Below are 22,046 nucleotides of genomic sequence, written 5' to 3'. Positions count from 1 at the left end.
AGCAGTCACCTATGAACTCCTCCAACAGACTTTTTTTAGGCAAACACAAGCTTGTGGTTCAGGCCATTCCATCTCCACTGGTATCACCCAATACCAAATTCCTGTGGCTCTCTACAACAAGAACTACTTGCACATAGTTTCCATGTGTGAATACAATAAGGCAGGTGGAGGTGGAGAAATGGGAGTTGTAGATAATCATGCTCCTGTCAATGATCTCACACTGAAATGTGCCTAGCTTATGCATGCCTCCTCCGGACAGCCTTCCCTAACTGTGACAGACTTGAGAAAGTATAGCACCAACATACCTTTAACTTTTCTCACCCTTACTCCCTCCTAAGAGCTTTGCTTCCATTCCGTTATCCCTTCAATGCTGTGGAGTTTTTAAGTACCAGTAGGAATCCCAGCACAATTTCAACACCATGACCCTGAAGGGGGGGGATTATTACATTCCCACTTCACCCCACCTACAAATAACACAATCTTTACATTTTCTCAGCACACAAAATCTTTCTGGTTCTGTTTTATTCTCCGACATCAAGAGCACTGCTATTTTTAATTAAATTATTACACAGCATTCTTTGCAAACTACTTTATATGCAATCATGCTGCTAATTCAGTTTACCACATTCCTTTAACATACCATGTTCTGCAACAGTTTAGACATAGCAGGTGCTGCCTATATGGTTTATTGTCAAGGTGGGGGTGAGGTTATGTCACAATTAGCCACAAAGGCCATGCTACACCATAAGTATGCAACTAGTTTGCCTTGGATAAAGGACAACGCTTAATGTATCAAAGTCAGTAATTCTACTACACACATGTGATACTAGATTACTGGGATTATATAAAAAATATGCAGATAAATATCAATATAAATACATACATACATGTATTTTTTTAAACCACATCCCAGAAGTAGTAAACAAAGGTACAATCCATATCTACACAAGGCCATAAATGAAGATGCTGGCAGCAGTTAGGTGCATGCAAGAAAAACGGACTGAACACTACAGACTGGACTTTATAGACAAAGGCATGTTTCACTAAATTAAACATATAATAATGGATGAGGAATTAATAGTCAATAGAAAAGCAAGACATGAAATAAAATGCATGTTCTGCAGAGTTCCATTTGTGCATCTGAAACTTAGATACATTTACTCAGCAATAATGCAGCGCTCCAGCACATGAAACCATGTAGTTACAGAGTTATACCTCCAACACTCCATGCCAACCATTTCCCATGAATGTTCTGCATAGCAATGGATCAGACGTTCTTTTCAGTACTACAAAATGATGTATCAGAACAAATTCAAACTAAACTAAAGCAGAGCATTTTTACACTCAGTTGTGGAATACCCCCTATCCTACTGCAGTAGGAAATGGGTGATTAACAGCAGAGGAAACTGCCATCCTGCTGACTTACCTGTGGATGATAAATCAACAGTCTTATGAAAGCTGGGGTAGTAAAGTACAAGAAATTCTTAATAGTTGTAAGTTAGAGGTGGTCATAATGCTTTGGGAATAGTCAGTGACGACTGTCCAAGTAACTACAAAAAAATGATCAAAATAAATTCCATGGCAGGTGTACTGTGATCAGATCTTTGGAGCTTTTCTGGCAGTAACAATTTAACATTTTTTTCATACAGCTTACAAATAACTAGTAGATGTAAACAACTTTTCACAATGCCAGTTACCCATAATACCTAATGACATTCTCAGATACTGCTAGTAAACGTACTTTACATTATTTCTCTATGGCCTGCTGCAAATTTCAAGAAGTACCAAAGCTAAAGTCTTTCCACTCCAGATTTTTTTTTCTGCCTAACAACTTTGCCCCCCACCCCACTTAAAAATCATGTTTTGTTGGACTACTAGAAGCTTTTATTTTATATATATATATATATATATATATATATATATATATACACACACACACACACACACACACACACACACACACACACACACACGTTTACAATATCAACGTATGTGTGTAAATCAGGTAGCAGAACCATTAGTGCGAGTACTGTATTGTCGAACCTTACAATAGTGAACAGCCGCTATAGCAAGGTTTGACAGTGTAGTGCAGATCGCACTATAGTGGGGATTGGGAAATGTACCCTTTCCTCGGTGTAGTGTGCCATCTCAGAGTTTGTATACGTTAGTAGTGGGGGGTGCAGGGGGGCTTGCCCCCTGCAAAATGTTAAAATATGTTTTGCGTCTATGAGCATTTCAGCGAAGTTGAAATGTTCGACATTCGACTTCACTGAAATGCTCAGTTCGGCATTTACTGTGGTCGGTGTTGTGATTTCCGAACATTTCCTTCGGATATCTGCACTTTCGCCCACAGTAGTTTCGAACATGTGATCACACACACACACACACACACACACACACACACACACACACACACACACACACACACACACACATTTTACCCTTGCCCTTGCGCAGTGGGTCATGGCTAAATGCATTCAATTAACCAGATAAATAAATGTAATTAAAAGCAGATATACAACTATCTTTCCCCAAGAACTTTACTCTATAATTACCCATACAATTTTCTTTAAAATGTCTTACTTCTGTGGAGTACAAAATCAGCATCCCTTCCCTAATTTTAATCTACAACTGTTCATCAGTTCTAATCTAAACTCAGCACAGTGTTGTAACCTAATCACAAGTACTCCTGCACCACATACAACCATGGGAGAAGTGGCTGCAGAGAATTAGGTCTCCTGCACCACCTGTAACAAGCAGAGAAGCAGCTGTGGAGTACTACGTCTCCTAAACCACCTTTAACAAGCACATAAGCAGCTGTGGCGTACTAGGTCACCTGCACCACACAGCTGTGGAGTACTAGGTCACTGCATCACCTTTAACAAGCACAGAAGCAGCTGTGGAGTACTAGTTCTCCTGCACCACCTTTAGCAAGCACAGAAAAAGCCGTGGAATACTATGTCTCCTGCACCATTTGTAACGAGCTGAAAAGCAGCTGCGGAATACTAGATGTTTTGCTGCTGTATTTGTATACTAGCGCCTTCAGATCTTGTGCCACACATGTTGAAATCCGTTTGCCTGAAGGCCTGTAGGAATTACCAAGCACGTCTAAGAAAAATACCCATTACTGATTTCTACTCTGGAATAATTAATAAGATCATTATTATTAGAAGGGTCCGTCTTTTTCTTTCCTCAAATTACAGAAATGTGCTATCCTGCTATGGAAATGCATCAGATGGTCTCTAGATCCAGGTTTCTTCATCTTGCAGAGATTTTGACTAATTTACATATGTGCAATACACCGCATTGGCTCACCTCCAAAAAAATGTCTTGGAGAGATTTACACAAAATCTACGCACAAAAAGAACTGCTAGGTTCCTCATTTGGCTATTTTGCAAAATGCCTACCTTATATATGCGCACTCCTCCTTATGTGAGCGGAATGATGCGCATAATTACAGTTCATGGAGAACTTTACTTCTGTTACACTGGACATTACATTCTGTAACTGATGAACAGAGCTGATTATGTAATACTGCTCTTGCATTTGCTTCAAGGGAGTTTGAGATAACACTGTGAAAAACTGACCCCCCCCAAGACATCAAAAGCATTAAAAAGACACAAGGCACTAAGATCTATAATGGGACACATCGCTAATGATTTTTGGATGACTCCTAGTTTCCACATTTCATTGTATTGCTATCACTACTTCTATGAACAGTCATATAAACAAAGACCTTGACCAAGAGATTGAGCAAATGCAATCACTTTGGATTTCAACATTTGCATCAACAAAGTCAACATATGCAGTTAAACCGCACAGTGCAATATTTGTTAGGCTCAGTAAAGTGTCTTTCTTCCCCTAACTGACCAAGCACCCTTAACTGCTGGTTATCTTTCTTACTCTATGATGGTACCCTTTTTAAATGAAAACAGCTGCACACTGTCTTCAGTTGTCTTTAGTCTGACTAAATATACATTAATTCTGATCATTCTTGTTGAAATATCTCTCTCTCCGTATTACTATGATCAGAGGTATACACACATTTTGTCTAATGTCCTTTCTTCATCTCTCAAACCCTATTCCCATACACAGTAATTTCTTCCATCTATCTCAGACTGTTCAATCTTGCAGCTGGTCCAGTTTCACCTGTCATCTCTCCCTCTCTCTCTGCTCTCTCCCTCTGTAGGTTTCAAGCTGAAAGGAGTTAGTATCACTAAATTGACTACAAGAACAAAACACTGACAAACGGGTAAAGAGCATTTACCTTTTGTTGTCTCTAGTCCAACCAATCCAATAAACTTCATCTGGAATTCTTACTGTAAATCAACTCGAGTATACATATGAAGGAGTTTAACGTGACAGTGTGCAAAACCTTGGATATATCTTTATGCTTCGTAGAGCTTTCTCAAACGTAGGCAGATCCTCATCACAACTGCTTATTAAAGCTTTTCAACCCAGCACACAACACAAAGCATTCCAATAATGCACAGCAAAAGCTGATGAATCAGGATACAGAGTACAGAAACCATTTAGCCACATCAGATGCCCCAATTCACTATCCCCCATGCAGAATTTTTCACTGCCAAACTGTATGCAACTGTAAATAAATGCACAGATGAATCTGTCCCCCTCAGAAATAAGTACAACTCCAAATTCAAAAATAAACCCATAGGTAGGACTCTGGACATGAATATGCTCTATAATAAAAGAAAAAACTTACTGCGCACAAAAATAAATTTAACTCTCAAGATGACAAAAACTATCTTGTTAAACCAAGCAAGAAAATCTGGACTGTGGTCAAATTAACCAAAACCATATATGTGACAAATTAACCGAAACCACATATGTGGCAAACATACCCAACCAGTGAAAGGATAACCACACGGCCTCCTATAATTATGTTAGAAATGTCAGAAACAATGTCCAGCACTGTGATGCGGAGCCAATAGTAAATGATATCACATACTCAAGACCTGGAGGACATAGCCAATTTACTAGTAGACAAATTTATCTCAAACTTCACACCCTCTCTCCTCCAACGCTCACAGATCCCAAATCCACCCACACATCCCCTACTCAAGTCTCCCAAGAACAAGTTCTCAACGTGCTATCTAAAAACATACCAGGCTGCCTAGTGGTCAGCCTGAAACATGACTTGTCTAATTCCCTACAGAAGCTACTCAATATCAGCCTCAAAACAGGATTCATGTCACTGAACGGAGGACAGCAATAGTCATTATTTTTCACAATGGTGAGTCTTCAATGAATTCTGCTAATTATAAACCCATAAGTTTAACCATTCTTGTGTGTAAGGCTATGGAAAGGATCATGATGAAATATATAAGGATATACAGGTAACTTACAGGTTCTAGGCCCAACCCAGTGCAGATTCAAAGGATAAGTCCAGCCTACTTATAAAGGTCAACTACTTCAAAAATGTCACTGAAGCAATGGACAAAGGCAAAATGGTGGACATCACATATCTAAAATTTGCAAAGGCATTCAACATTACTCTTAGCTTGGGTAACAGATTTCTCACAGCTAAATGTAAATCCCTATCTAACTTATTGGACAGCAAATTGACACACAAATAGAACCTAGGAAGTTAGGCAGGGTAGCTACACCTCCCCAAAAGGAACTTTCAGTGGTGTACCCAGGGTTCAGTGCCTGGGACATTATCTTTTGCATTTACTCATCTGAGGTCAAAGCTAATGTTAGTGTTTTGTGGTTGACCAATCATCTACAACCTTGGTGGCATCATAAACTCCCTAGTGGACTCCAAGACCTTCCAAAAGGGTATTTTCCCAAACACATACCTGGTGTCAAAAACCATGGAGTAAACATTAAATAACAAGTAGCACACAATTCCATCCTACAGCAAGCTTGACTCGCTTTATAACCATCACATCAATATACCCTTGAAAACTGATCCTGTCTTCAAGGGTGTGGGAATCTATGCTGACAATCAACTGTTCTTTGATCACCATGTATCCACTGTTCAAAAAGTCCTTTTTCATTGCACAGTTTAAATGTTGTGTCTAAATCTAGGGGTGTTAACTGTCCCACTATACTCCACACCTATTAGGCTGATTGAATGTAATGCACCCTTTGATATGTAACTTTCCAAATACTTGTCACAACTGGAATTACCACAAAGCATTCTCACTAAATCGTAACAATTATGCAGACCATCTTGAAATCTTGTCCCTTTTCTCAGTATCATAAAAGTTTGACAGGCAGCATTTGCCTTGCTTATAGCGTTTCAACAGACCCTATTCTGTAAATTTTATTACATATTCACAGGTCCAGTGTTATCAAACACTAATCAAGGGATCGCAACCTCTTTTCCAAAATAAATATAACATGATAGCGAGGGTGGTATGTACAGATTTCTACTCCACATAAAGCGAAGTGCTTCTCTTACTCTGCTAAAATGCAGTTTGAATGAATGGATGAGTAACCACATTCACCCAAGTTTAGTACCCCTGTACCTTTTGGATAGTGAAAACGTAAATGTCTCAACATATCCTTGTTCCGCCAGTGGGTTATGTGAATTAAAATTGTAAGGGCTAAAATCTACCATGGGAATGTAAGGTTAGGCTTGTTAAGATCCTCACAGATCAATAGTCTAGTCGGTACGATCTCACCCCTACAGTGTATGGGCACATTACAAGCATGGAGGAAGAAATGACAAGTCTGAGCAGGGGTGGCTTGATGGTCAACAGGCAGGGAGTAAAATGATACAGGAAAAAAATGTTGAAACTGTTGTGTCCAAGACACAGCTGGAAATAATTACAGAGGACATGAAACATGACACAGTTCCTAGCCTTCTGAAAGTACCCACTCACTCATTGTACGTTGGGTGGGAAAGGTCCTTTCAAAAACAGAATCGGAGCTCAAAGAACTCTCAGGCATAAAAAACAATGCAAACTTGTGCTTGCATTTTAGAAAAATATACTTTAGCCAAGGGGTCAAATAGTTGTATTATTGCTACTTGATTTTACTCACTGACATAGATTCAAGCACAAATAGAAATTACAGCCACAGACAGTCTTATATAAAATGTTTACACATCGAATGACCTGAAAAAGATGATGATTTGTATGTAGTATCTAGCTCCTTTTTTGTATGAAGTCCCCCAGCCTGATAATGCTATTTTCTTTGCTCCACTGTAGGATCCATTTTATGTTTACCCCCTACTGTCTTTCCTTAGTACATTACAGCCTATGAACTAGTCTCAAAAAGAAACAAAGGGACAAAAAGAGCAAAGCTGCACCACCCACAATACACAGACATTAGCTTATTAGCCCTCTCAGTGAATCAACTTCTCCATAAATCAAGACACAAAGAGTCTGAGATCATTTCCTGCATCTGCCTGACCTAAACATCTGCTTGACTTACAGTGACTTTAAGCAGCATACAAGAGCAGTGAAGACAGCTTGTTGTGTGTTAGCCTAATCAAAAGAGCCAGCAGCTGTTTACCCTTAAGCCACTTCATGGCTGCAGGCTGTCTTGCTTTAGACACTAAACAGTTGCAGCTGTTTCGCTGAGTCAGTCAAACAGCACTGTGGCAGCATGACTTCCTTCCTTGGTGATCCTTAACAGGAAATGTCTCTACAGCATTGGGGGATGGGAGATGCAACACAGCATCATGTTCATAAACTAGGGAGAAGTACTGTATCCAGGGATTTGTTACATACTTCAGGATTACTCTGCACACCGATGGCATGCCTCATCCTCATAACAAAACTTGGTAATTACACTGTAGACTATCCCGCTTCATTAATGCAGTAAAACATGTTTACTTCTTAAACTCTGCACATGCTCCAGACAGCAGCACTCACACTCTGCTAAAATCTAACTGCTAGACCGAGATTAAAAGGAACAACTATTTGAATTACTTTATACCATTTTAAAACATTTAAAAAAAATGTCCATCACTAGCAGAGTAGTAGGAGAGAGAGTGGAGGACCAGTGGATGAAATTCAGTTTTACTTCTCCCACTATACAAATTTCTAGATCTAGATCAAAGCTCTATCCCAGTAAACAAATACAAGTAACTAAACAATCATACCCAAATGTAAATCTGGTTGTACAAGGCAAATACAGATATTTTGTATTTAATTCTCAGTTAGAAACTATGAATATTAGTGAAAATTAAACAACCAACTTTATGTAGTGTGTAAGCATCCTCTCTGAATGAGTTATCACAAATCAAATTCAATGTTAATAAAGAACATGTTAAAACAATGTTATAAAGGATTATACAAGTGGTCTCAGGCAAAAAGATAGTGGCTGTATCATTATGGAATCCCTTGAAAAGCACAATTCAGAACACTAAAGGAGTATGCTGCACCCCCCTCCCCCAACACACACGGGGAAAAAATTCACAAAGAAAAGTCCATCAATGCACTCACAACACACTAACTTACATGCTACATGTGTATTATGTTACTCCACCCCACTAAGGGGCCCACTGCAGCATAATGACCCACTAAGGGGCCCACTGCAGCATAATGATGGCCTTCTGACTGACTTCTATAACTAAAACAACTCAGGTTACTGCATTTTTTGCAGCAGTTAGGGCCAAGCCAAGAAAGATTTTTTCAAGGGTCAAGCCACAGGCCTGACTTTGCTCCATAAGCTAGAGTAACATATATCACAAGTTCCTCTGCATTATATTACACACAAGAACTTCACAATTCTTACAAAATGCTAACCGTTTTAATTGGCAAAATGGCTATGACCCTCATCTGTCTTGCCTTTAGCTCTTAGCTGTAACATGGAGGATACAGAAGCTTGAGCTGACTTAAGCTTGTCCACCCCACACAGCAACACCTTCACAACGGTTTAAATTATACTGTGCATCATGAGTTCTCACACTTATTCAATACCAAGTCTTAAATTACATTAGACTGAACTTATGTTAGGCATAAAAAATAGAGCATTCCCACACAGAAAAGAATATATGCTACAATGCATATTAAGAGTTAAACTTTTTGTGTACGTACAGTCAGTTATTTTGTCTGCTAATAAATGCAGACCGCACCACTATATGTGCATTTATGAAACAGTATGAATAGGAAAACTGGTTGTTCTCCAAAATGCCCTTATGTGGTATTGACATGTGGGTGTGTGTATGAGGATATGGATAAGCAACTCTGAAATGGATGAAGCAGTCAGTCGAGAATGAAAACATTACATTACCAGGTGAGTTGCTTTGCACAACTTTATCCTCACTCCTGCTGAAGGATAAAATGAAATGGATTATGAGACAATATTCAGTCTAAATCCATAACTGTGGGGAGTCTAACAACAACTTAAAAGGCTCTAATTAATTAGAAAACGAGTTTTCTCTTGTGGCTTCATCCAACTAGCAGCTCAAATAAAGATCACACCTAGAATGGAGAGAAACATCACGGAAGAGATCTGAAGTTTGCACAGTTCTTTCAATTCTGACTGTGGGTTAGGCTAGAGGAAAGGGGTGCCCAAACATTTTGGTTCAAGGGCCACTTACTATACTTAGCATGATTGGGGGGCCATTTTACCATGTCCAACATGCATCTGTCCATTCAAAACAGTTTGTTATAGGACATACAGAGAGCCAGATAAAATGCTTCAGTGTGCAGGATTGTGGCTCTAGGGCCACCTGTTGGACACCCCTGCTACACAGTATTTAATGTACACGTTGCTGAATATTCTAAATACTCATGCTCTACTTAGATGACAAAATGTCATGAAGATCATACTATCAAAGACGACCAGAAGAATGAAGCAGCCATTATTTAAAGGAGACAAAACATGTACAGGGTAAAAATAAAAGGTCATCTCAAAATAATCTACTTACTTTTTAAAATTGGAAACAATCTGGACAACCAAAGAAAATATACACTCTGGACAGGAACTGCTAATCTGCATTGCCTTGATAAGAAAAGGTATGCAACGTTACTTCAATTATCTTGTGTACATATCACTGGCCAATCACAGGCAGTTCTTAGTAAAGGAAATGCAATCCAGCAAAGATAAGACCAAAGAAAGTACCTTCTTTGAGCCAAAACCAAAAAAGTGAGACACTAACTGCACTGCTGACCTAGTTCTGCTATAGATAGTAACTCTGTAAAGTAAATATGCCTAAAATGTTAACACAGCTAAGCCATTAATGTCACTTTCCAGGTTAGGACAGTTAGTCACAAAGTTGTTGTATCTTTCGGCTTTTCCCAGTTAGGGGTCGCCACAGCGGAACTCCAGTCCGCTAATGATTGGCAGTAGATTTTTATGTACCAAGTTGCCAGCCCTGACGTACAACCTTCAACAAAGGTACGCCCATTCACATATGCCTCCACACAGAAGACGCTTTATCTGAGTATCGAACAGGATAACGTCTTACTGTGAGGTGACAACGCTACCGCAGCACCACAGTAAAGAACAGTAAAAACAGACTCACACTCAGTGAGACGATGGGGTCTCACCATATCTCTCAACCATAATGAACGCCTTGGTATTTACTGGTTTTGAGGTCAAAATAATAGGGTGCCACAAATTCCCAAGTGGCCCATTTTTGTCTTTTTTTTTGGGGGGGGCAAATTTTCGTTGATGGCTGTGTGAATGTACTCTGTGTTTATCTTTACAGAAATGAGCTTTGTTTTAAATTAGAGGTTTTAGTCTTAGAGAAAGCAACTGAAATGAGCAAGGCAACCCCAAGCCATTCGTGTTATTAGTGCAGAAGAGCAGTCGTCTGACTTGGACTGGTCATGAGAAAATATAGTCACCACCAGTTCCTTCCCCCAGCTCCTCCAGGTAAAAGAAAAAAAAAAGGAAATGACAATGCAGTGCGCAATGGTTTTCTAGCTAGGTCAGGTGTGTCAAACTGCACTGTTAACTTATTTTTTCTCATTAGCCTCTGGCATTTTATTCATTGACTTCGACTTGTCTGAATTGAAAAACTAGCAAGTCCGTGCTTCACTGCTTTGCAAATGCATTAATGTAGCACTGCTCTGCTTCTCGTTAGGTGTGTGTGTGTGTGTGTGTGTGTGTGCTCAGCGTGTCTGTGTAGTTAACTAATAACTATAGTCTACACTTTCGCGAGAGGGGGGGGAAGGTGAGACTGTTTTTATAAAAAGGCCTCCACATTTTCCTTGCCATCCTGAAAGTCTGTGGTTTGCTTAACCATGCAGTAGTGCTCTTAGTCTTCACTTCAGTGACAGTCTTTAAGTGGTGCACCTAGTTTGGGGTAAATGGCAAGTGATAGCAACAGAAAATATGTACTCTGAATGCGTAGGACGCGGCTACGGCCTCCAGCTATCGGCATTTCAGGACTGACAACTACAACTTAAACCCGCAGGTAGACTTTGATAAGGAGGATCTGCATGGTGTAACCATTTTGGAGCTAACCTGCCTCCAGGAGTCGGAGACGGTGCTGAACTTGGACATTTACGATACACTTGCCGTTCATTCTGCCTCTTTTCAGGTTGCAGGCACCAGTGACAATTCTGTTGACTTATGGCCTGTTAAATCGTTCACAGGCTATGGAACCCAGATGGAGCTATCCTTCCCGGCACCACTGCATAACAGTGATCAGTTGCTAGTGGCGATCAGCTATACTTCGGTCAACAGACATGGGGTAAGGAAAGCAGAGACCTGTGTTACTGAAGTAAAGGGAGTTTGGGAGTCATCAGACAAGAAGTGAAAATGGTTCATTTACCATTTGTTCAGTTAAAGCTTAGTAAAGGACACGTGCCTCAATGCTTCCATATACACAGCATGTGTGTGTGTTTTCGAGGGGTACACTTTAATTTGTTCTATTTGTATGTGGGACAGTATACCCACATGGATCTTTACCTCCTAATTCTAAACATCTTCTGAGATGAACCCTGCTGCTTTTTCTTTATATTTCTCTCTTTATATATATATATATATATATATATATATATATATATATATATAAAAAACAGTTACACTTGGCAGCAGCCACACTATAAACATGTCTAATAACTATTAAATATCCCAAACTGATTTGTGGTGGAATGTTAGTTGTAGCATGAGATAGCTTTTAAGCAGGAACATTTCAGTAGGTCATTGTTTATAGACATGAAAGTTGTACATGAAGATATGAGTTTTGACTGGGTCTCTTCATTCTAGAGTATCGGTGCTGTTTGGCACAATTGTTGGAGTCCTAGTTTTGGAAACTGAATGGTTAAATTGACGATATGAGAAATACATTCTTCTTGTTGATGTGCCCTTTGATTATTATAAAGTTCTGAGAGAAATTAGTTCCACTTTCTGATTGAATGGTAGTATGTTTTATGTCAAACTGGTTTTTGTAAACTATATGGTTGTGAATTTACTATTCATACACCATGAATGATGTTTCTTAATGTCTTATTGCACTTGCTAAACTTTTTGGAGGGAGTGCACCCTTTATAACTTTGAATACTCTATGGCTGCTAAGCAGTGAGCATTCCTGGCAAATTCAATGCTACTCTGTTCGCTGTCACATTCTGTTGCTGAGTCTTGCAAAGATGCTAGCCTGTTTACCTCCTACTCAGATGTGGTCTTTTGTAAACTGTTACTAACTTAAGCTTAATATAGCTCACTTAAAGCTATTAAAAAAACAGCCATTTAACAGTGTATTCGATAATAAAGCATCAATAAATATGCTAGTGTTTTTAATTTTATAGCACATCTCATTACATTAACGTGAACTATTTTAGAAATTGTACTTAATGGCATGGATTGAAATACATGTCATATGCCTGGCTATGCCCTTAGTTATTACTTCTTTTTATATGTTGTACAAAACTTCTTGTGCGTTGGTGAGTTAGTCTGCTAAAGTTAATTTTTTTTGTCCACTGTTATGCCAGGGTGTCTATACACTATTTATTATTCACGGCATCTGTCGGCACTGCAGAGGGATATAGGCTAAATAAGGTACTTTCGCACCTCTCTTGATGGATTACTATTTACTGACGAAAATTCAAAGTAGAAGTCCCAGTCCATGACTATCAATTCTTCACGGATTACTATTTACTAACGAAAATGCAAAGTCGAAGTCCCAGTCCATGATTATAAATGCCAGTCATTACCTTGCTGAAGGGATGTGTGTGTGTAGTGGGGGAAATGTTTCATTTTGGTGCTTGTACATATTTGGAACATACTGCTGAAGGGATTAGTGGGGGTCTTTGGGACACGTTTCATTTTGTTGCTTGTGCATACTTGAAACTACTGAAGAGAATGAATTTATTTTAATTATAGATGTGTAGTAAAACTAGTAGTAGTTAATTTTACTTTTATATAAGAGAACTGTATTTTAGTTTTACAATTTACAGTTTTATACAACTTCAGATGTTAACATAAATGAAAGTTTTGTTCTGGTTATATTTTGTGTAATTTAATATTAATATAGAAGGCTAAAGTACAGTTAATTTTTTTATATAAAAGAAAACTGTATTTTAGTTTTGCACAAATTCAAAGTTTGTAACAATTTCAAATATTAATATAAATAAAAAAATATTAATATAAATAAAACACTGTTCTGTTTATTTTGTGTTTCACGATCATAATTTTGTCTGTTCTTCAGTTTGCGTTTAAAAGTTGGTATCCTACAATTCCACGGGAGTGGGTGGGGTTGCATAATTATGTATCCAAATTTTATGTTAATCAGCATACAGATTTTTGGGTACCCATTTTTCATGCACCTATGTCCAGATTTTTGATGTTTCCAGGATGACAGGTATGGCTGTCACTCAAGTACTATCAGCTCACAACTGACTTCCCAGTAATATTAGCTTGCAGACTTGGATATTTGAGTTTCTGCAAGTCTGATTAGATAGCATATTTCAACAGAGGGCTTCAGGAGAAAAGCTCCATTTCTTTAAAAGGTAGAAAAATATTTCATCAGGGAAACAGACATTCAGACATACACAGCAATATTAGCAAAGTATACACTGCATTTAGAATTCTGGAAAAGATCAACAAATGCATGTTGTAGGAAACAAAAGTGTTATTACAACTAAGCTATGCAAAGAACATGGCATGCCCCATGAAAAGCATCCATTTACAAAGCAGAATCCCACAGATGTTAATGGCTAGTTGCGTGATTTCTATGCATAAGAGAAACGGCATTAATGTGATAAAAGAGCTACTAGCATGTAACATTACTTGGCTGTCACACAGCATTACTTACTCTGGTAACCAAGATAGTAGTAGCAGTACTGTACAACCAGACCTGCGAACGCTTGATTCACTTCTTAATCTCCGACAATCAAAATGCCTAACAGACTTTGCATGGGGTAGTCATAGTACCAGTCATACATACACACAAAATCTTCTCAAATAACAACAGTGCTAGCTAGCTATTTGCTTTTTTTCCAAAGGATACAGAAGCAAGGCAAACGGTACACCCCAACATCCAGGACTATGTAGCAGTCAGATCTTATCAAATGCAGATCTTACTTGTCTTCAGCATGCATTACAAAAGGGGGGAGTTAATTCATTATCTTTTACTGCCCATCTTTTATTAACAGACTATAACACCACAATAGGAAATAAGACACAATACACTGTATGTGCAACACTACACTAGTCTGACAAACCAACTCCATGATCCCAGTACAAAAGGAGAACAGTAACTTTAAGGACTTTGTATAAGAGACGTTTGGGATAAAAAAAAAAACAAAAGTGGCCGAATAGGCTGACCTAATTTGTTTCCTTTGTCAAGCAAGTTTGTTTTGGTTGACATACCTTCAAGCCAAATTATTGCACACTGGTAAATCTCAGAGTAGCAAAATTATTCTAGACTGTCTACAGGACCAGTGAGTCACTTAAGACTTAGATCCTCACATAACAGCATCTTAGAACCCCCTGAGGACATTAATGAAAGGTCTTAGAACCCCCTGGGGGCATTAATGGAAGGTCTTAGAACCCCCTGGGGGCATTAATGAAAGGTCTTAGAACCCCCTGGGGGCATTAATGAAAGGTCTTAGAACCCCCTGGGGACATTAATGAAAGGTCTTAGAACCCCCTGAGGACATTAATGAAAGGACCTGAAGTGGGTGGGAAAAAGGGATAACGGGAGGCTCACCTGCCACAGGAATAGGAATGTTGTACTAAAATAATCAAGGGATTGCAACATAATCTGTCCCGGTTTACACTCAATAAACATTTATATCAGCTGCTTTTATTACCTTGTTGAACTAGTGAAAAATGCAAGAGAGGCAGTACGGAAGGTTGAGCTTGTCATACTAAGAGGGCAGGTCATGTCCATTTAATCTGGGTTTGCCCAAAGGTCAGCCACTTGAAGAGGTCACCAAAGCCGTAGATGAGGGTAAGGTGGTTCCACACAGCCTATCTAAATCTCACCAAGGCTTTCAACACCATCCCCAACTCTGGAATTATAGACAAACTCACTAAACTAGGTATAAATCCCTATGTCACAAGATGGGTTGCCAACTGGCTCACTGACAGAACCCACACTGTGAAAGTAGCAGACTCCAAATCTAACTTCAGACCAGTGACAAGTGGAGTACCACAGGGTTCAGTCCTGGGTCCTCTCCTGTTTGGTATCTACTTCTCTGAGGTACAGGCTAACACAGAAGGTCTTTGGCTAACAAAGTTCGCAAATGACTGCAAACTAGGAGCCATAATCAAAACTCCTAACAATGTGGACATCCTACAAAAGGGCCTCACTGAGACTGATGCCTGGTGTCAAAGCCATGGCCTCAAGCTCAATGCCAAAAAGTTCATTGTCATCCCTTTTGGTAAAAACTCTGTACCCATGAACTACCACATAGGCGGTAGTCTACTTAACACCGAAAGTGTGATTAGAGACCTTGGGAGACAGGTGGACAGTAGTCTCTCCTTTGATAATCACATCGCCACAGTAGTAAGGAAATCCTTCTACGTGGCACACCTCTCATCACAAAAGGTTTCTCATCCAGGAAAAAAGAGGTCATTGTTCCCCTCTACTCATCACTCATTAGACCCATTATAAAGTACAACGCCCCTTTTGGTATGTACCTCACAAGACATCTACAACAACTGAAAAGGCCACAGAAATACCTCACAAAGAGGATTACCAGCCTCAAACAGATGCCCTACGCAGACCGTCTTAAAAAACTCCAGCTTTACTCAGTCACATATCGCCTACTCAGAGGCAATCTCTGCCTAACATACAAAGCTATTTCAAACCCAGAGCTGTTGGACATGCTCCACGTAAAGAGATCACAATCCCTCAGAGCTACACGCTCTAGGGACCTAAACCTGGTCACCACAATAAACAGAACATGCTGGTGGGATACATTCCTGTCCCAGAGACTTCCCATACTCTGGAACAAACTACCTATCTATATCAAACAAAGCTCTTCATTAGTACTCCAAGAAAAATCTTGATGATTGGATGGGAGATAGGAAATTCACCCCGGGGATCACTTCTGTGGCTCTGCTTGACAGGGGCACAGGAAAATAACTTTGTTGGTTGGCAAAAGCCAGGGTACCATTTGGCTAGGCTTATATAGATAGGCCCTGTGTCCAATAGCCTAGTACCTACCTATGAACCTATAAGAGCAGCGGCTATACAAAGTTTGCCACACAATACTAATGTTAAATTCTGGTTAAGCTTTCAAAAATGATTCATGTTCCTCCATAACAGAAAATACCTGGATTAGGAAGGTTGTTCTTACTTTAACTGTAGTAATTTTCCAATGATGGAAAGTTACTGCAGATGCACAGTTTCAATAAACAAAATTAAGCTTTGGAAATGTATGAGTAAATTGAATCATTAAAGGAGTTTGTTTTTATATTTGCTGTAACAATGTGCTGGAATGGTGTTATTACTGAGTTTAATGAAGTATGGCCTTAAGAGAAAAAAATTCTAAGAACTTTGTATGTGGATATAACATCTGGATAAATGTTTAATGCAGCTAAGGCTGAGCAATACTAGATGGCCTCTAACTCATGATAGACAATAGAGTAAACATATTTAAATCATCACTGAAATGCAAACTTTCAATTCAGCACACAACCGAGTGTGCTAACTGATCAAGGACATGTTATTTAGGAAATGTACACAAGTTATAAAACCTAAAGTTTGCAAGCAACATGGAACGCTGTACAGAACAATGCTTTATAAAGACCAAACAAAGGTCAGCACACATTTTCCCCACTAACAGTTTGTATAACATTGCGCATCAGTTCACAGCAAAGGTCTGTCACATATCGCCAGATTCTTTGACTGGCTGATTATGAAGAGACTAGGCCAAATACAACTCAGTGTAGCCCATCTTTGAAAAGCATATGTCCATAAATTTAAATAAACTATGTCCTACAACAGCCATCTAGGAAAGTTGAACATGCCAAAATGATGCACTAGAAATTGCAAAATAAACAGATAAAAATGATCAGTGAAATAGCATTCAGCTACATTATCTCTTTGGAGAATAACCTTCCATGGCACCTTAGGGTCCAATCAAATTATGTGACTTTCAAGTAAAGTGTACATGCCTTTCACAAAACAAGAGTCAAACATCTTGCACGTGGAGTGACATAATTTAATGCAAATCCAGTCCCTTGAGTCTACAGTCTTCAGTTGAAGGTTACCACTAATAATTTCAGTAGTACAGTTACCTCACGGCACAGTCAGGTGATTAAAAAATTACACTACACTAACATTGAAAAAACTAATGTGCTATTAGCAAGTTGTCCAAGGCCAGTGCAAAGCCTAAAATTAATGTCATGCCTTTGGGTGCTCTAGTGAAACTTTGTTTGTATAAATGTAATAGTAAGTAGAGGAGAACTTTTTAAGAGTATTTTGGTAGAAACCTGGACACTACAGTTTTCTGAACAACTAACCTACCTTATGTAAAGGAATGACTGGGTCTAACAGACCCCAGATCAAAGTTGTGTACAAGTGTCTTGCTTGGCTTCTTCACATTACTGGGGGTCTTCTCCCCAGATGTCCTCTGTAAATGAAAACTTCCATTAGCACTAAATCTCAAGTGTGAACAAAAATTCAAGCTTGCAAAGAAACAAATATTTTACCAACTACGTAACGAATTGTCATTATTTTTTTTAACCTACATTTGTCACACATGAATGTCTCCCTCAGAAAGGGGAGATATAGCCTTGCCATGAAGGCTGGAGCTACCATACAAGAACTACTGCTCTGAAGCATAACATTTTTCTCAGGTCTTTAAACATTGACTATTGTACTGCATTGTCATAAACAACATCATCTGTGAAGAAAACCAGATGGTCATGTCTTCCAAATTATGTTCTGCATAACAAAAACATTCCAGTAACCTGCATGTTTTTCTTGTCAACAATTTGGGAGGAGGGGGACACTTTTTTTAACCTAGTCAACATGCTATACTTAATTGTAAAACTGCAATTGAGTCAAAGTTCTAATTAAAAAATTGCTAATTTTCAGCTAAGGCACACGTAATTGACCAGGCAGGCCCCCCTTTAATTTTTAACTCCTAATCTGCTAAACATCAGACATGTCCTTGCATCGTATCCTCTTGCTTTACTGTTGATCCCACTCAGACACTGACCAAATTTACGCAACCCAGCAGACCACGACCTCAGAGGGGATATAACAACATGCAATAGAAGAACATAGGAGATAGAAGTATGCTGCTACAGTGTACCCCTGTGAGATGGGACACTTAGGGTTTACATTTTCTCTCAACTACACAGTGATTCCTGTACAAACCAGTTCCTCACTTCATGGCAGAAGTTAAGGCTGTAAGAAGGATACGTACAAGGAATGACGCAAGGATGTCTTTATCCAAGAACACAAGATACATGCTAAATTTTAACCATAAATGGGCAACCAACCTAATAAATCGTTGCCAAGTAGCCTGCACCTGCTACACTGATGTGCAAAAGAAATCTATTCTTTTGGACCCAACAACCGACAGCCTTGCAATATTGCCACCACTTGTTTGTCTTCTGAGATCAATTTAAGTATCTCACCCCACCTTCAAACAGCCATAGCTTTTAAAAGGCATGTTCCCCAGTATCTGAAAACACACCCCAGTCTTTCAAGCAAACTTCCCCATTTCTCCATTTTTCCAATTTCTCATTCCCCAGTCACAAAACTTCAATCAGGAGGCCCCAAAATGCTAGATGACATTATATAATATGGTATGAACAGACTTGCCCCAAAGTTACAGCCATGGCACAAAAACACTCAAATCTGAGGTTCTTACTTGCCTATATGAAGTCACTGAATACCCTCTTCAGTCTACAAAGACAGAGGAATATATGAAGTAGTGGTATTAAATCCCCTAGAAAAGCAACAAGGAAACCATCATCTTAACAGCTGGCATACTGTCTAAAAATTAGTAAAATTCCTCACAGTTCAGCAGCATATACTTTATATTACTTACTAAGGATACAGTTAGTAGTATTAACCTTCCTTTACTGGAAGCCACATGAGTAAGTTACAGATTCTATGAAATCAAGGTGGAACTGTGACGGAAGCAAGTCAGTCACTGTAAACGGAAGCACTGCAACCTGTTACAATAAAATTCAGGCCCAAAATTATTGTGAAATTCTTAGCCATCACCAAAAAGGAAAGAAGGGCTCCACTTGGCTATTTATCAGTAAAATGCAGTAATCTAAATAGTACAACATCCTAGTATTATTATGTCATCCACCAAGTCACAGCATTCCAAACAACGGGTGGGAGGATACCAGTCTGATGACAACACAAAGTAACAGTAGCTGTGTAGTACCAAGCAGCAAATATAGCACATCATGCATTCACTACGTCCAGCAGCCCCTCAAAAAAGTCCATATGCCAGCAAAGCACAACTGTTCATTATACATGCTCTTTTTCCCTGCTGTATAATATATTCAAGCCCCTTGATTATTTTCACTTTTTGCTTAAAAAAATTCAGTCATTCATTCATATCTTATACAATGTCTCTACATACAAGTGTACATTTTTCTCACGGCTGTAAACTAGCACCTAGGTGTCATACATTTTGTCATCTTTATTTTAACCAGGAAGTTGCATCACAGAGGCACGATCCATTTTAAGGTACACCTTGGAAAATGAACAATGAAGAAAACATTACAACAGAAAAAGAAAACAATACAGAATAATTACTTACACTCCGTCAAAACAGACCATGCAAGTTAATTTTACTGACAACAATTTTCATAAAATCCAAGAAAAAAAAATGTGCCAAGCATACCCAAGGTGCCACACTCACTGGCTAAATTCTCATATGTTTCTGCTTAATTAACAACAAAAACATAATCTAAGATGTAGCCAGTAAAGTATCTCAAAGCCCATTTCAGAATCAGCCTAATCGGACACTTAATTCCTATTTTTATTAATATACTGTTCATACTGGCACTGTCTACATCACCAGCAGACCAGATGCCTCAGTCCTGACCAGCTGTACTGAAAGCTCTCCAGACAGCAGCAATGACCGAATTCTTTCAATTAATTTTACTGCCCCATCTCCCTTCTCCCCACTGTACAATAACAGGCTTCTTTCCTCTACTGGCCCCATTTCTTCTTTACTCCACTACTTCTGTACACGTCTGGCCTCAAAGTGCTTTCTTTTAACCCCTTTTTGGATCAGCTCCATTCTGTGCAATCAAAGTCCGTACACTGGTGGCTAATAGTAATGTGTAGTTCCCTGGTTAACTGTTCCACCAATTACTGTGCAAACTCTTTAATGTATTGTTGTCACTTCAAAAACAGCCTTTGGATGTGAACGGCATACTCAAAAACCTGTGATTCTAAAATGTCCACCAATGAATAAAAATGAAAACGGTACAAACATAGGTAACAAACTTAATATGGCAGGTTCTTTGTTGTCACAGTCGGACAACAAGCACATCACAAGTGAAGGGTAAATTATGATAAACTTTACATATCAGGATGAATTTCTTTTATAAATAAATCATTTGGCTACTTCAGATGTATTTCAGTATAAATTTAGTGGTTTAACTTTGAAAGTTTCTTCCAGGGTTCAAAGTATGTATGCAGTCACAGTAACAAAGCATTTTAATTTACCCAGCTAAGCTCCCACACCAACGTAAATCAGCTCACACTCTGTAATAACTACATCAGAGTTTTGTCAGGTCTGCAGGGATTCTGCAAAATATCACTATAAAATCTGAATTACAACTGCCATATTTAACAGACACAAAAATAAGACAGATGCTGAGTATCCAAAACACAACAAGCACAGTCTATTATGTTACTTATTTGTTTCCTACACCCTGCATCTTTTTTTTTTTGTTGTTGAAAACAGTCTTAGAATATTTACCTTCTGCACATATTAAGATTGTCTACATAAACTGCCTTACAAGCTATGGTCACATATACCCATAAATCAAAGAGCATATTCATCATCCTTTGCCCTTCAAACACAAATTATGAGTTTCTGCTTTGTGCATCATGGGATGACTCTGCATTATATGATGTACAACCTTTCTAAGGGTGTGGGGTGGGCAGTAATATTCTTAAACTGCTCACCAAGATTACGTTAAATAAAAAGTGAAGGACTGCTTGGAGTTTCATAGCTGTCAGACAGTTTTCTGATAGGTCACAGCATGTGTGTGTTAGGTAGTAGGGGTCTCCAAGGCTCCGCAAAGAAGACGATTCAGAGCTATACAACATCACTACACACCACATAGTCACAAATGATGGTGTTGCTGAGGTTTGGGAACACTGAAAACAGCACTGCTTTAGCAGGGTAATGGGATGCTAAACATTTTTGAGAAAAAAAGGAATCTAATTACACTCTGTTATGAATAAACATGTACTGGTTTATAGGAACCCAGCCTAAAAAAAAGCAGGCTACTGACTGAAAGGCAATAAAGGGAGCAAAACCTCAGATTCAGGTCATTAAATGTGACAGAGGCAAACAAGAGGTGCACAACGGGAATCTAAATCGGCAACCCCCCAGTAAGACACGTCCTCACCTCCCACCTGGTTTCATTTACAACAGGACTTGCTGCTATTATATCAGTAGGAAATGGGCTGAGAGATCCTAACTTACTGAAAATTTCTAAACTTCATG

General features: G+C 38.9%; 1 protein-coding gene across 1 annotated transcript in view; it reads right to left on the bottom strand.

Moving 5' to 3' along the window:
- DBN1 (drebrin 1) overlaps positions 1-22,046 on the bottom strand; it is a 1,456,369-nt gene that overhangs the window by 1,153,040 nt on the left and 281,283 nt on the right. The gene's annotated exons all lie outside the window — the stretch shown is intronic.

This window comes from Protopterus annectens, chromosome 4.part0 (genome assembly GCF_019279795.1).
Source record: "Protopterus annectens isolate FY-2018-M chromosome 4.part0, PAN1.0, whole genome shotgun sequence".
In the NCBI taxonomy this organism is placed as follows: Eukaryota; Metazoa; Chordata; order Ceratodontiformes; family Protopteridae; genus Protopterus; species Protopterus annectens.
This window is presented reverse-complemented; position numbering and strand designations above follow the sequence as displayed.